This window comes from Eleutherodactylus coqui, chromosome 9, assembly GCF_035609145.1.
Source record: "Eleutherodactylus coqui strain aEleCoq1 chromosome 9, aEleCoq1.hap1, whole genome shotgun sequence".
Taxonomy (NCBI): Eukaryota; Metazoa; Chordata; class Amphibia; order Anura; family Eleutherodactylidae; genus Eleutherodactylus; species Eleutherodactylus coqui.
In genome coordinates, this window is record NC_089845.1 from 153,275,860 (window position 1) to 153,290,223 (window position 14,364).

Sequence of the window (14,364 nt, forward strand, 5' to 3'; positions counted from 1 at the left end):
CAGCAGTGGCACCGGATCCACTCAGCCACAGGGATGGAGCCCCTGGATGGAAGGTTGCCAGCCGACACAGCATGGTTGCGCGGATCGCGTTTAGTCTTCACTGAGGATGGCCACCACAGGTCTCAGCAAGCAGCCTCAAGCACAATCCAGGATGCAGGGGGAGCACAGACCCAATTGTAAAGACCCGCATCTTCTGCCGAGTAGCAGGTATGGGCTGTTCTTTTAAGTTGGCCTCCGGAGCTCAGCTGCCATGCAACCACTCTCCTCCATATTAGAAGAAAAAAATTGGTATAATTAAATGGGAGACTCTTCAAAGGGATAAACAGTGCAGAGGGTCGGCAATTCCAAGTACTTTGACATCTTTTTTGGAGTCTCATTTACAAGCGTTGAAGGAGTGGGGTTGAATGACAGAAGGGTTTCTAAAATGACAGGCTGTAGGGCCCATATAATAGTATGTGAGAGAGGGATGAAAGGGGGAAAAAAAGGTTCATATCTAACTATTATGGAATAAATGTTATCAAATTTTGCAACTAGATGCTTTTAGTATATACACCTTCCCTTCGGAGGAACCCTAAATTGCCAGAGTTTTTTTAACCATGGGAGAAGAGAGGGGTAATCTTTTTGGAACAGACGCATTCTGGGGGTCTTTTTATAGTTTTGAATAATTTAGAGGTCTTTATGATGTTCCCCATAGTTATTTTTTCCATTCCTTCAGTTACGACATATGCTGCTGCTCAGGCCCGGTCAGTATCTTTGCTGAAGGTGTTCTGTAGGTACAAAGGGTGTAATATTTATACAGACAGATACTTTCTTACTACTTACAGCAATTCCCAATAAAGGTAAAAGAAAAATGGGAAAAAGATTTTGGCCATATTAGTGAAGATAAAAGGGCCGCAGTGTTGCTTGTGATTCCAGTGATATCTCTATCTGTAAGTCAACGAGTATCGCAGTTGTATTTAGCGCATAGAGTTTATCGCACTCCATTAAAGTTGTTTAACATGGGTGTCAGATTAAATTGTTCGAGAATTTTGGAATGGGAAACTAGAGATAATTTTAAAAAATCTATCTTGGTCTTAATCCCAGAACTTTTATATTGGGTTTTGTTGATGGGCGTTCTCTTCTGGGAATACAGAGAGCATTGTATCAGGTGTGGAAGAGGATTATTGCTTGTTTGATGCAGTCTGCCCCCCCCCCCCCCCCGCCCCACCGACGGGAGATTTTGTTGCAAAAATAAGAGAGGTTACGTATATCCTTTGAAAGGGCGAGATATGAAAAGAAGAGGCTGTTTGTCTAGGTTTGAGGATATTTGGAGAATATGGTCTGATATATATAATGGATAGTTCATATTGAGTGCTGATTGCAGTGAGGTATTTTAGAAAAGCTGATGGGATTTGGAAAGAGGTGAGAAGGTGGAGAAAAGTAGGATTTTCTTTTCTTTTTCTAAGTGCCTGGATATATATTTTTTTTTTTGAAGAGGGGAGAGATTATGAATTGCTTAAATACAATTATGATTGATTGTATTGTTTGGGTGGGATAATGATACGTTCTATGCATGTATAAAATGTGAAAAAAATTAGGGGTAGTTGAACTCAAAAAATCTAATTTGAATAAAAATGATGTGATTACAAAAAAAAAAAACGCCAGTGATGATCTGACCGCTGTCTCTAGCACCATGTTGTCTCTCTATCTAAAACTGACCATAATAGAAACAGATGGCGGCAGCATCAAAGGTGTAGAGTAAAATCCAAGTTCCTTTATTGCTCCAAGTCATTAAAAGGCAACGTTTTGACTACAAGTCTTTATCAGCGTGGCTTGCCTTTTAATGACATGGAGCAATAAAGGAACTTGGATTTTACTCTACACCTTTGATGCTGCCGCCATCTGTTTCTATTGTGGACTGATCTTGGGGATTAAAGGTCCACGATCCCACTCTTTGGTGGCTTTGCATAATTAGACCTCACCCTGTTTTGGGATCCATCTTTGAGTGCTGCCAGACATCTGCATACGTGATCTATCTAAAACTGAATCTCTCAAAAAGTGAGCTTCTATCCATAGGAGAATTGATCATATCCGACCATGCCCCAATCATACTCAGTATGTGAGACTAACTCCCCAGGGGCACCGACTTCCTGTGGAAGTTCCCCTTGTACTTAGCCCAGGATGAAAATTTCCAAATTCTAATAAGAAGCTGGTGATTGGAATTCATATCAGACAATGCCGAACATCTGGGTGATCACCAACTGACATGGAATACTGTGAAGGTGGTTCTTAGGGGTAAAATCATTTCATACATTGCTAATATGAAAAGAAACATAGCGACTAAAATAGAACAATATACCGTATATACTCGAGTATTAGCCGACCCGAGTATAAGCCGAGTCAATAAGTTTTGCCACAAAAAACTGGGAAAACTTATTGACTTGAGTATAAGCCGAGCTATACTCGAGTATATACTGGGTAAAAAAAAAAATCCATACTCACCTCCTAGCTGGTGTCTGTGTGGCAACCTGCATGAATTCTCCCTGCTGTCATCCCCACCGTCCTCTCTGCTCGGCTCTTTCATCTTTGTCAGTGCTGTGTAAGTAAGTGCTGTGATTGGATTGAGCGCCAGCCAATCACAGCCAGCACTCGATCCAATCACAGCGCTGACGGCGGGGGATTTGAAAGGCGAGCAGGGAGATGACAGCGGGGAAAATTCTAAAGCAGCTTGCAATTGGCTGTGAATGATCAAGCGCTGGCTGTGATTGGCTGACGCTCGATCCAATCACAGCGTTGACGACGGGGGATGACGGAGCCGAGCAGAGAGAACGGCGGGGAATGACAGCGGGGAGATTTCCAGCAGCTTGCCGCATCGCCGCTGGGAACACAGGAATTCAAGCAGCTTGACGCACCACTGACGGGGACACAGACGCCGGCTGGGAGATGAGTATGGAGTTTTTTTTTTGTTGTTGTTTTTTTTTTTTAACCCTTCCCTGACTTGAGTATAAGCACAAAAAAATGTGCTGAAAAACTAGGCTTATACTCGAGTATATATGGTAGTTCCCAATTGCGGTCTGCTTATACTGATTTCCAAACATCCCCAAGTCTGCGGCCGAAACAAACATGGCAAATGGCCAAGCAAGGCTATGAATCGTGGCTACAAAAGCGTGAAACATTAAAACAATCCTACAAACATGCCCACCTATTCAAATTTGGCAACAAAGCTGGAAAACTGATGGGAGGCTAGCAACGTAATCATGGAAATATTACTCGAAAATCCTGAAAATTCAGATATTGCAGTGTTTCTTCCTCCCGATATTTCAATGTCTTCACTAACAGAGGAGGAAAGAGAATTCCTAAACTCCCCTATATAAGAAACAGAAGTCGGGGAAGCAATAAACAACTTTAAAATCCAATAAAGCTCCAGGCCCTGATAGCTATACAGGAGAATCCTTTAAAATTCTGAAAAACCACATCGTCCCAATACTGGAAAAACTATAGAACGGTTACACACAAATTATTTCTATCCTCGCTGAGCTGAATACTGCATACATTAAACTGCTCCCCAAACCTGACAAAGACCTCACTAATCAATTAGTATACCGTCCGATATCCCTGATAAACAACCATTAAAAATACTGTCTAAAATCATGAGACACCGATTGGCCACTACTATCCTCCCGCACCTAATCTCACCCCTGCAGACAGGGTCTGTGAAAGGTAGGTCAGCAGTTGTAAATGTTCGCAAAATACTGTCGGTTCTTGACGAAATAAAACTCCGTCCCCAGCTGCGCCCATCCCCAGCGATATTAACTATCGATGACGAGAACGATTTTGATTAGAGATGAGCGAGCATACTCGTCCGAGCTTGATGCTCGTTCGAGTATTAGGGTGCTCGAGATGCTCGTTACTAGAGGCGAGCACCACGTGGTACTCGTCTCGATTAAACAGGCACTGACCATTGAATTCAATGGAGCCGGCAATACAGTCGGCTCCATTGAAAGCAATGGGCTGCCGGCGAGCGCGGGATGAATTTTCGGGAAGGGCTTAAAAATATAAGCCCTTCCCTGAAATTCATCCAGAAATGTGTAAAAACAAAAAAAATATATATACTCACCCGGTCCCGCCAGACGGAGTTCAGCCGCGGCCGGCAGCAGTTCTCCTGAACTGCTCTGAGTAGTATTCAGCAGCCGGGGATTTAAAATCCCCGCCTGCTGAATGAGCTGCCTCTGATTGGTCACAGCCTGACCAATCAGAGGCAGCTCTCACTCACACCCATTCATGAATTCATGAATGACAGCTGAGAGCTGCCCCTGATTGGTCCCTGCGCTCAGCCAATCAGAGGCAGCACTCACTCACACCCATTCATGAATTCATGAATGGGTGTGAGTGAGAGTTGCCTCTGATTGGTGAGGCTGTGACCAATCGGAGGCAGCTCATTCAGCAGGCGGGGATTTTAAATCCCTGGCTGCTGAATACTACTCAGAGCAGTTCAGGAGAACTGCCGCCGGCCGCGGCTGAACTCCGTCTGCCGGGACCGGGTGAGTATATATATTTTTTTTGTTTTTACACATTTCTGGATGAATTTATATTTTTAAGCCCTTCCCGAAAATTCATCCCGCGCTCGCCGGCAGCCCATTGCTTTCAATGGAGCCGGCTGTATTGCCGGCTCCATTGAATTCAATGGGCTAACATCGTTCTTCTCTGCCACAGCTGTTACAGCTGTGGCAGAGGAGAACGATCTTTATGCTGACAGTGCGGGGGGGTCTCACTCTTGCCGCTATTGTGGCTGAATAGTGGGACCTGGGAACCTGAAATGCAGCCCAGCATGTTGCCCATCGCCTGCCCTATCCGTTTCTGTGTCCTTTTTCAGCACTTTCTTGGGTTTTGCAGATTTTCACCAATGAAAACCTTAGCGAGCATCGGCGATCTACAAAAATGCTCAACTCGCCCATTGACTTCAATGGGGTTCATTATTCGAAACGAACTCTCGAGCATCACTGAAAGTTCGACTCGAGTAACGAGCACCCGAGCATTTTGGTGCTCGCTCATCTCTAATTTTGATATCTCATGGAGGTGGCTCAGGGATGTCTTACGCAGGATGGGATTTGCAGGAACTTTTTGTACATATATATGGAATTTATATACTTCACCGACGGCTCGCATTTATGTCCCAAGGTTCCTGTTGCCTAGGTTCTCACTTCAAAGAGGCACCAGACAGGGATGTCCTCTATCCCCGTTATTTTTTAACATAGCCATTGAACCTCTGATCCAGGAAGGCAGGAAAGACAAAAGAAGGTATGGCAATAGCCAAATCTACAGTCAAATCCATGTTTTTTGCTGATAATGTTTTGCTGGCCCTGGCCCGTCCTGATAGGGACCTCCCAAAGGTTTTCGCTATCTTGGATTTCTTTGGCAAACAGTCAGGATTTAAAATCAACGTATCAAAATTCGAACTACTGGATATATCACCCTGGACAGATTCAAAACTGAAGGGCATGATAGATACCAAACTTCCCATTACTTGAGCTAAATCATCAATGAAATATTTGAGAATATACATAGGGAAAAACTCAGAATCAATATACACACTTAACTACCCTCCCTCCTTTAACACTTAAAATCATCAAGGAGCTGCATAAATGGAATAATCTACCACCATCTTTCCTTGATCGTTGCCACTTAATTAAAATGATGAGCTTTCGTAAACTCTTATACCCCCTCCAAGTAATCCCTTTACTTCTGAAGTGTGGAGACATTAAGAAGCTCCACGCAGCTTATTGCTCATTTATATGGAACAATAAGTGTCCGTGAATAGCACTGCAGGAACGGAGCTTCCGAAGGATAGAGGCGGGATTGAATTTCCTAACGCAAGAACCTACAACCTGGCTAGTTTGTTCCGACACTCCCTGGACCGGCTCCAGGGAACTCATTATTTTTCAAAATTCTCCTTGGAGGCAGACCTTCTCTCTCCATGGGATGTAAATGATCTACTGCACACCAGCTTTTCAAATCTTCCACCTTTGGTCAGACAATCGGTTCTGGCTGAAGACACAATTGCAACCTGGAAGATTGTGAGGAAGGCATATAGGCTACCCTTTAAAATTTCAAAGCATATGAAGATATGGAGACACTCAGAATTCAAAGAGGGGCGAGAAAGCAAATTATTTACACAATAGCAAACCACAGGTATAGAGATTGTCCAACATATACTACATCCCCAGGAGCCCAGACTACAAACTTTCTCAGAACTCCTGAAAAGCCTTCGAGCTCCCAAACACACTTCCTCTCCTATGCGCAATTGAGAGGGTTTATACCCACCAACTTACGACAAATAAATAAAGAACATATCTCTAACTAGCTAGACCTCTTAATCACCTCCTCCTCATGAAAGCACTCCCTCTCTAGTTTATACCGAGTTGTGAGGTTAAACATTACAGCATTTGATGGCTCATCAATATTTAAAAGATGGTCAGAAGAAATCAATGACCCAGAAATTGAACAGAAAATCACGGATGGCTGGTCAGCAATACGCAAAGCCGTTTCCAATGAAAGATGGAGAGACACTCCATTTAAAATCATACATAGAGCCATATATGGTTGTGATATCCCACCACATCCTAATGTACCCGACGGACTGCTGGCCGGCCCTAAATGTAACAAGTCAAAAACAAACATGTTCCATAGTTTATGGAGCTGTCCCGAAGCTCAAAGATATTGGGCAGAGATAAGACTATTAATAGACAAGGTCGAAAAAATCTTACTACCGTTGACACCCCATTTCTTTATATTCCATTTTCTCCCTGCTGAACTACAATCAAGGCATTTGATCCATTCTGCCCTTATAGTAAGCAAACCTTGCCTATTAACACAATGGCTTCAGACGCTAACTCCAACACTCACAGACCTAACACACCAACTCAAACAATTTTTGTGTATGGTAAGACTGGAATTAGAACATTGAGTGGAGTCACGAGCTTCAGGTTTTTTTTTTTAGAATGGCGTGTGTTCATTGAAGAATGTTTCACCACACGAGATCTAAGAGGGTGTGAAGCCATACCTCATGGTGCCTTAAACTACATGAAGCAAACCAGTTGGGCAGATTAAAAATAGACTAAGAGAGGGGAGAAGAAAATGAACGTGCAGTGAGAGGGCTTAATGGAGGTCGGGATACAAATTTCATACCAATAACAGGCAAATTATCAATTAAAACACCAATATTTTATGTATAATATTGAGTGCAGAGAGTGGTGGAGTGACCGCGGTGCCCAGAAGGTTAGTTGGTTTACGTTTATGAATATTTCATGGCAGCATGGGACAATAATGGCAGTGACATGATATAAACTCTGTCCACCTACAAGTCTCTATAGTCTAAAGCAATGTACTAGTCCTAGTGGGCTTGATACAATGATTGAGAATTGTATGACTATACAAGAAAGTGATACTGATTGTCACATGCTGGCCTTCAATATGCAGTGAAATGTCTATGGTTTTTGGTTATTGTAATTTGTACTATTTCAAAAACTTAATAAAAAGAGTTGCCATAACTCCTTAGTCTCATGCCCTCTGTCTACGGGTCATATTAGGCTCCGATCTTTCCTTCACTCCCCATATTCAGTCACTTCCTCAATTATGTCCCCTCCAGCTCAAAAAGGTCTCCTGAGTCTGCCCTCATCTCACTGTAGAGACATCAAAAACTGTTATTGTTGCCCTGATCCATTCTCAGCTTGATTACTGCAACTCGCTACTGAAAAGAAGAACAAAATCTCAGCGCCTCACGTATCAATTAGAAAAATAAATATAGTAAATGGTGAGTGTCCACTCACCTGGTGCACAGTGACCCCTCTGTATAAAGGAGCCACCGGCACCTGAAATCCACGATAACTCTCAGAAAGAAACCTGGTCCACGATCCTAAATCCTAGGAGAGACGTCCCGGGGTGGAAAGACATCCAAAATAGCAAATAAGAAAAAATACCCCCGCGCTCCGGAACAGGACAATAATCTATATTAATATTCCACTTTAATAATGCGACGCGTTTCGACGGAACATAGCCGTCTTTTTCAAGCATTACATGAACATACAAACATACATCTTTATAAGTACAAAGAAATTAGTCTTTACTCACAACACACGATCACGGAGGACGCCGCGTCTCGGCGCCATCTTGGAATCACGCGGTAATCATGTGGCATGACACGTCATACCTATCACGTGATGATGGTTACGTCACCAATCTCATTCATAAAAAAGATCCTATACTACGATCCCTTATCCGAACGCTATCATATGATCGGATCAATCTGTCTCACAAATACTAAAACATATATTCTCCCATAGGCTTTCAAGATTATAAACTATCTATCCTGTTCTCAGTTCTAAACCGTATTCATATTATTATTATTAAATGACCCTTGCATAAAAAACATATAAACTTAAAGGGGTTGTCCCGCGCCGAAACGTTTTTTTTTTTTTTTCAATAGCCCCCCCCGTTCGGCGCAAGACAAACCCGATGCAGGGGTTAAAAAAAAACAAACGGATAGTGCTTACCTGAATCCCCACGCTCCGGTGACTTCTTACTTACCTTGCGAAGATGGCCGCCGGGATCTTCACCCTCGGTGGACCGCAGGTCTTCTGTGCGGTCCATTGCCGATTCCAGCCTCCTGATTGGCTGGAATCGGCACGTGATGGGGCGGAGCTACGAGGAGCAGCTCTCCGGCACGAGCGGCCCCATTCACCAGGGAGAAGACCGGACTGCGCAAGCGCATCTAATCGGGCGATTAGACGCTGAAATTAGACGGCACCATGGAGACGAGGACGCCAGCAACGGAACAGGTAAGTGAATAACTTCTGTATGGCTCATAATTAATGCACGATGTACATTACAAAGTGCATTAATATGGCCATACAGAAGTGTATAACCCCACTTTGTTTCGCGGGACAACCCCTTTAAATCATAAATATTTCCCGTAGTAAAATTATTCCCATAAGGGAAAATGGATTATTAAGTCATTACATAGTCCCTCTATTAGTGTAGATATATAAACCATATATAAATTAATTATATAAATTTGCATAATAAATATATTAACCCTTAAAAACCCATTTATATCTAATCAATCCATTAAATATAAAATCCATATCATTATTACATGGTTATAACTAGGGATGAGCGAGTATACTCGCTAAGGCACTACTCGTCCGAGTAATGTGCCTTAGCCGAGTATCTCCCTGCTCGTCTCAAAAGATTCGGGGGCCGCCGCAGCTGACAGGTGAGTTGCGGCGGGGAGCAGGGGAGAGCGGGCGGGAGAGAGGGGGAGAGAGAGATCTCCCCTCCGTTTCGCCCCGCTTTCCCCAGCAGCTGCCCGCCCCGCGGCGGCACCCGAATATTTCGGGACGAGCGGGGAGATACTCGGCTAAGGCACATTACTCGAGTGAGTAGTGCCTTAGCGAGTATACTCGCTCATCCCTAGTTATAACCTAAAAACAAACATATTCAATGTCCTAAAATTAAACAAGTGATAAATAATTATATCATCCCTATATTATAAAATGTATAATAATAAATTCTACACTATTTTCATCAAATATACCAAAATTCTTAAAACCCTCTCCAGAATAGAGGAATATATAAATATATACATAATTTAAAAAGGGAATTAAATTAGATTTTCTCAAGTACCACGTTTAAACCCCTTGGTATCAGAGTTTTCAATTTGTAGATCCAATACATCTCCTTCCGTCATATTAGGCTCCGATCTTTCCTTCACTCCCCATATTCAGTCACTTGCTCACTCATGTGCCCTCCTGAGTCTGCCCTCATCTCACTGCAGAGACATCAAAAACTGTTATTGTTGCCCTGATCCATTCTCAGCTTGATTACTGCAACTCGCTACTGATAGATCTTCCCCTCTCCAATCCATCCTGAAGGCAGCAGCCAGACTTTTATCTTTTTGTCAAGCTGCTACAATGACGGCTTCACCCTGTGTCAGCCACTACACCGACGCCTCCGCCATGTGCCAGCCACTACACCGATGCCTCTGCCCTGTGCCAGCCACTACACCGACGTCTCCGCCCTGTGCCAGCCACTACACCGACGTCTCCGCCCTGTGCCAGCCACTACACCGACGTCTCCGCCCTGTGCCAGCCACTACACCGACGCCTCCGCCCAGTGCCAGCCACTACACCGACGCCTCCGCCCTGTGCCAGCCACTACACCGACGCCTCCGCCCTGTGCCAGCCACTACACCGACGCCTCCGCCCTGTGCCAGCCACTACACCGATGCCTCCGCCCTGTGCCAGCCACTACACCGATGCCTCCGCCCTGTGCCAGCCACTACACCGATGCCTCTGCCCTGTGCCAGCCACTACACCGATGCCTCTGCCCAGTGCCAGCCACTACACTGACACCTCCGCCCTGTGCCAGCCACTACACCGATGCCTCCGCCCAGTGCCAGCCACTACACTGACGCCTCCGCCCTGTGCCAGCCACTACACCGATGCCTCCGCCCTGTGCCAGCCACTACACCGACGCCTCCGCCCTCTTTATACACGAACATGGCTGGTGATCTTCTCCCACACCTCTATATATGTATAACTCCCTATATAATAGATATGACTGTGTGTACAGAAGTATATCTTTGTCTTTCTCCCCGGATTGTACACATTTATACCTGTTGTGTCACCAATTTCCTTCTGTTCTGTAAGCTCCTCTGCGCCGGACCCTCACCGCTAATGTTCAAACTATTGGTTTAATAATTTATTTAGTGAATGTTCGCTCCAACTTGTAAAGCGCTGTGGAATATGTAGGCGCTATATGAATATAGATTATTACTATTAGGAGGGGAAATCATTTACTGCTTATGGCTAGAATTAGTTATGTCACTGAAGGGTTAAAGAAAAAAGGTTTGATCTGGTGTTAGCCAGTAAAGTGTGATTGTTCCCAGCAAGAGAAACCAAGTCATCCTGTAGATATGAGACCTTTTAATGGCTAACAAAAATACATGATGTTACAGCGAGCTTCTGAACCAACGCGGGGCTCTTCCTCAGGCTAATTAGAAGTAGAAACACTGAATCCATCACTTCCTCTCCATACAAAATGCATAGGAGCTCCGCCCCCTCATGTCACATGATCATCACAGGTCCTTCAACCACCACATATCCTCTTCACTGTGGAGCTCCACCCACTCATGTGACTGATCACATGATAATGACATCATTACAGGTCCTAGATCTACAATTTATCCTTTGAACTGAAATCCACTCACATGACTGATCACATGATGATGACATCATCAAAGGTCCTTGCAGTCACAGATCAGGTCCTGCTGGTAGTCCCTGGTGTTCTCTCTGTTATCAGCCATTCTCCCAGCTGTAAGGTAAGCTTCCATCACGTGTTCCTGTGCTTGTAGTGACGCTGTGATACCGTCTGCTGGGGTCATACATGTAACATGTAGAGGTTAGCGGTGTGTGAGCTGTGCATCTGCTGCCCCCTTATACACTGCAGTACCTCCAGCATTACCTGTCAGCCGATCCTCCTGGTCCCTGTGGATACAACTGTTGGTGTTGGGATCCCCTCTAGTCCACGTGGCGACGGCTCTGAGAAGCTTTTCCCTGGCTGCTCTATAAGTGAGGTTCTGTATATCACATATGATGATGTCCCTGTAGGATTTACAGACGCTCCTTTCTTCATAAAGGTTCCTGCAGTTCTACAACCTCCAGTTCATCCCGTTTTCTCATCTTCTCCTCCAATCCGCTCCTTCTCCTGAATGACCCACCAAGAATGGCCGAGGACAGGAAGGAGATCACCAGAAGAATATTAGACTTCACCTTGGAGATCCTCTACCTGCTGACCGGAGAGGTGAGCGCTTCTACATTTCTATCATCTTTAGGCCGAGTGTCAACGGGTGATTTGTCATAGCGTGATCCGTGGCGATAAATCCACACAGAGCACGCATGACACACTCTCCATAGGATAACTATGGAAAGCGCAGCCCAATGTACAGGAGCGGAATATCGCTGGCGATGTTCCGCTCGCATTTAAAAATCGTGACATGCCGCAATTCTCCGCAATGAACCTATTATTAAGATCACAATATTCCGTCCCAACCGTGGACACTCAGCCTTATTGTAGTACTTACCAAGTCATCGGGAAGGGGAATCCATAATGTCCTGTATAAGAGCGGCCAAGTGACCAGTAGAAAACAAGAAGATCGGCCACCAATATGGTCAGTTATGTATCATAGAACCAATATACTGATAGTAATGTTATAGGAGTAATGAGACGGGTACATAGGCACGTTGTAACCAGGAGGAGAGGACCGGGGGCAAGGGGATCAGGGGCTGGAGTGTAGTCTGGAGGGAGGAGGAGAGAGCCGGGAACAAGAGGACCAGAGGCTGAAGGGGAGGAGGAGAGGGCTAGGAACAAGAGGATCAGAGGCCGGAGTGTAGTCTAGGGAGGAGGAAGAGGAGAGGACTGGGAATAAGAGGATCAGAGGCTGGAGTGTAGTCTAGGGAGGAGGAAGAGGAGAGGGCTGGGAACAAGAGGATCAGAGGCCAGAGTGTATTGTTGAGGGAGGAGGAGAAGGAGGAGGAGAGGGCCAGGAACAAGAGGATCAGAGCCCGGAGTGTAGTCTGGAGGGAGGAGGAGAAGAGGGCCGGGAACAAGAGGATCAGAGCCCGGAGTGTAGTCTGGAGGGAGGAGGAGAAGAGGGCCGGGAACAAGAGGATCAGAGGCTGGAGTGTAGTCTGGAGGGGAGGAGGAGGAGAGAGCCTGGAACAAAAGGATCAGAGGCTGGAGGGGAGGAGAGGGCTAGGAACAAGAGGATCAGAGGCCGGAGTGTATTGTGGCAGGAGGAGGAGGAGAGGGCTGGGAACAAGAGCATCAGAGGCTGGAGTGTAGTCTGGAGGGGAGGAGGAGGAGAGGGCCGGAAACAAGAGGATCAGAGGCCGGAGTGTAGTCTGGAGGGGAGGAGGTGGAGAGGGCCGAGAACAAGGGGATCCGAGCCCAGAGTGTAGTCTGGAGGGGAGGAGGAGGAGAGGGCCGGGAACAAGAGGATCAGAGGCCGGAGTGTAGTCTGGAGGGGAGGAGGTGGAGAGGGCCGAGAACAAGAGGATCAGAGGCTGGAGTGCAGTCTGGAGGGGAGGAGGAGGAGAGGTCCGGGAACAAGAGGATCAGAGGCTGGAGTGTAGTCTGGAGGGGGGGAGGAGGAGAGGGAGGGGAACAAGAGGATCAGAGGCCGGAGTGTAGTCTGGAGGGGAGGAGGTGGAGAGGGCCGAGAACAAGAGGATCCGAGCCCAGAGTGTAGTCTGGAGGGGAGGAGGAGGAGAGGGCCGGGAACAAGAGGATCAGAGGCCGGAGTGTAGTCTGGGTAGGAGGAAGAGGAGAGGGCTGGGAACAAGAGGATCAGAGGCTGGAGGGGAGGAGGAGAGGGCAATTAACAAGAGGATCAGATGCCGGAGTGTAGTCTGGAGGGGAGGAGGAGGAGAGGCCGGAGTGCTGTCTGGAGGTGAGGAGGAGGAGAGGGACGGGAACAAGAGGAGCAGAGCCTGGAGTGTAGCCTGGAGGGGAGGAGGAGAAGGCAGGGAACAAGAGGATCAGAGGCTGGAGAGGAGGAGGAGGAGAGGGACGGGAACAAGAGGATCAGAGGAGGTGTTGGGACCAGTGGATGGAGGCACACAAGGTGACCGGGCTCAGGACACCCCCTACAGACCACCAGTAGAGAGGAACGTCTGACCAGACTGTTAGGAGGTGTTGGGACCATTGGATATGTGAAGGCATACAAGGATACCAGTTTCAAGACGCCCTCAGTAGACAAACAGTAGAGAGGAGTGTCTGATCATCCGAAAAGCACCAGCAGCTCTAACTGTTACGTTGTCCACCATCCAGAGACAGGTACACCATAGATCCAGCCTCCTATGTCTGTCGAAACCATTTTCAGGTGCTTGGCCGCAGGACATTTGGTCTCATGGCACCAATTACATGTACTGCCTTTGATACTTACCCACCGTCGCATCAGTTTTCCAGTGTTGTTATGTACGTTGAAACTGGAACTGGGTTGTCTTAAGAGACTGATCGATTTTTAGTTTGGGCCCTGATGATGGCTATATCCATCTCAAGAGACCTCGGGGTGAGCGCCTCAATCCTGCCTTTGCAGTATAACAGTACCCTGACTCCACTGCTGGTGTGGTGGTCTGGGGACCATTGAATACAACAGTCGGTCCTCCCTAGTAGTGGTACGAGGGACAATGGCAGCTCAGCGATATGTTCAGGACATCCTGCAGCCACATGTGTTCCTCTCATGGTGGCTTCCAAAAGGCAGCAGGATAATGCTCAGCTGTACACTCAAGGGGGGTCACAGAAATCCCCCACAACATTGTCACACTT

The 14,364-nt window shown here is 46.3% G+C and overlaps 1 pseudogene; it reads left to right on the plus strand.

The window, feature by feature from the left end:
* LOC136578559 (zinc finger protein 850-like) overlaps positions 1-14,364 on the plus strand; it is a 189,446-nt pseudogene that overhangs the window by 65,387 nt on the left and 109,695 nt on the right.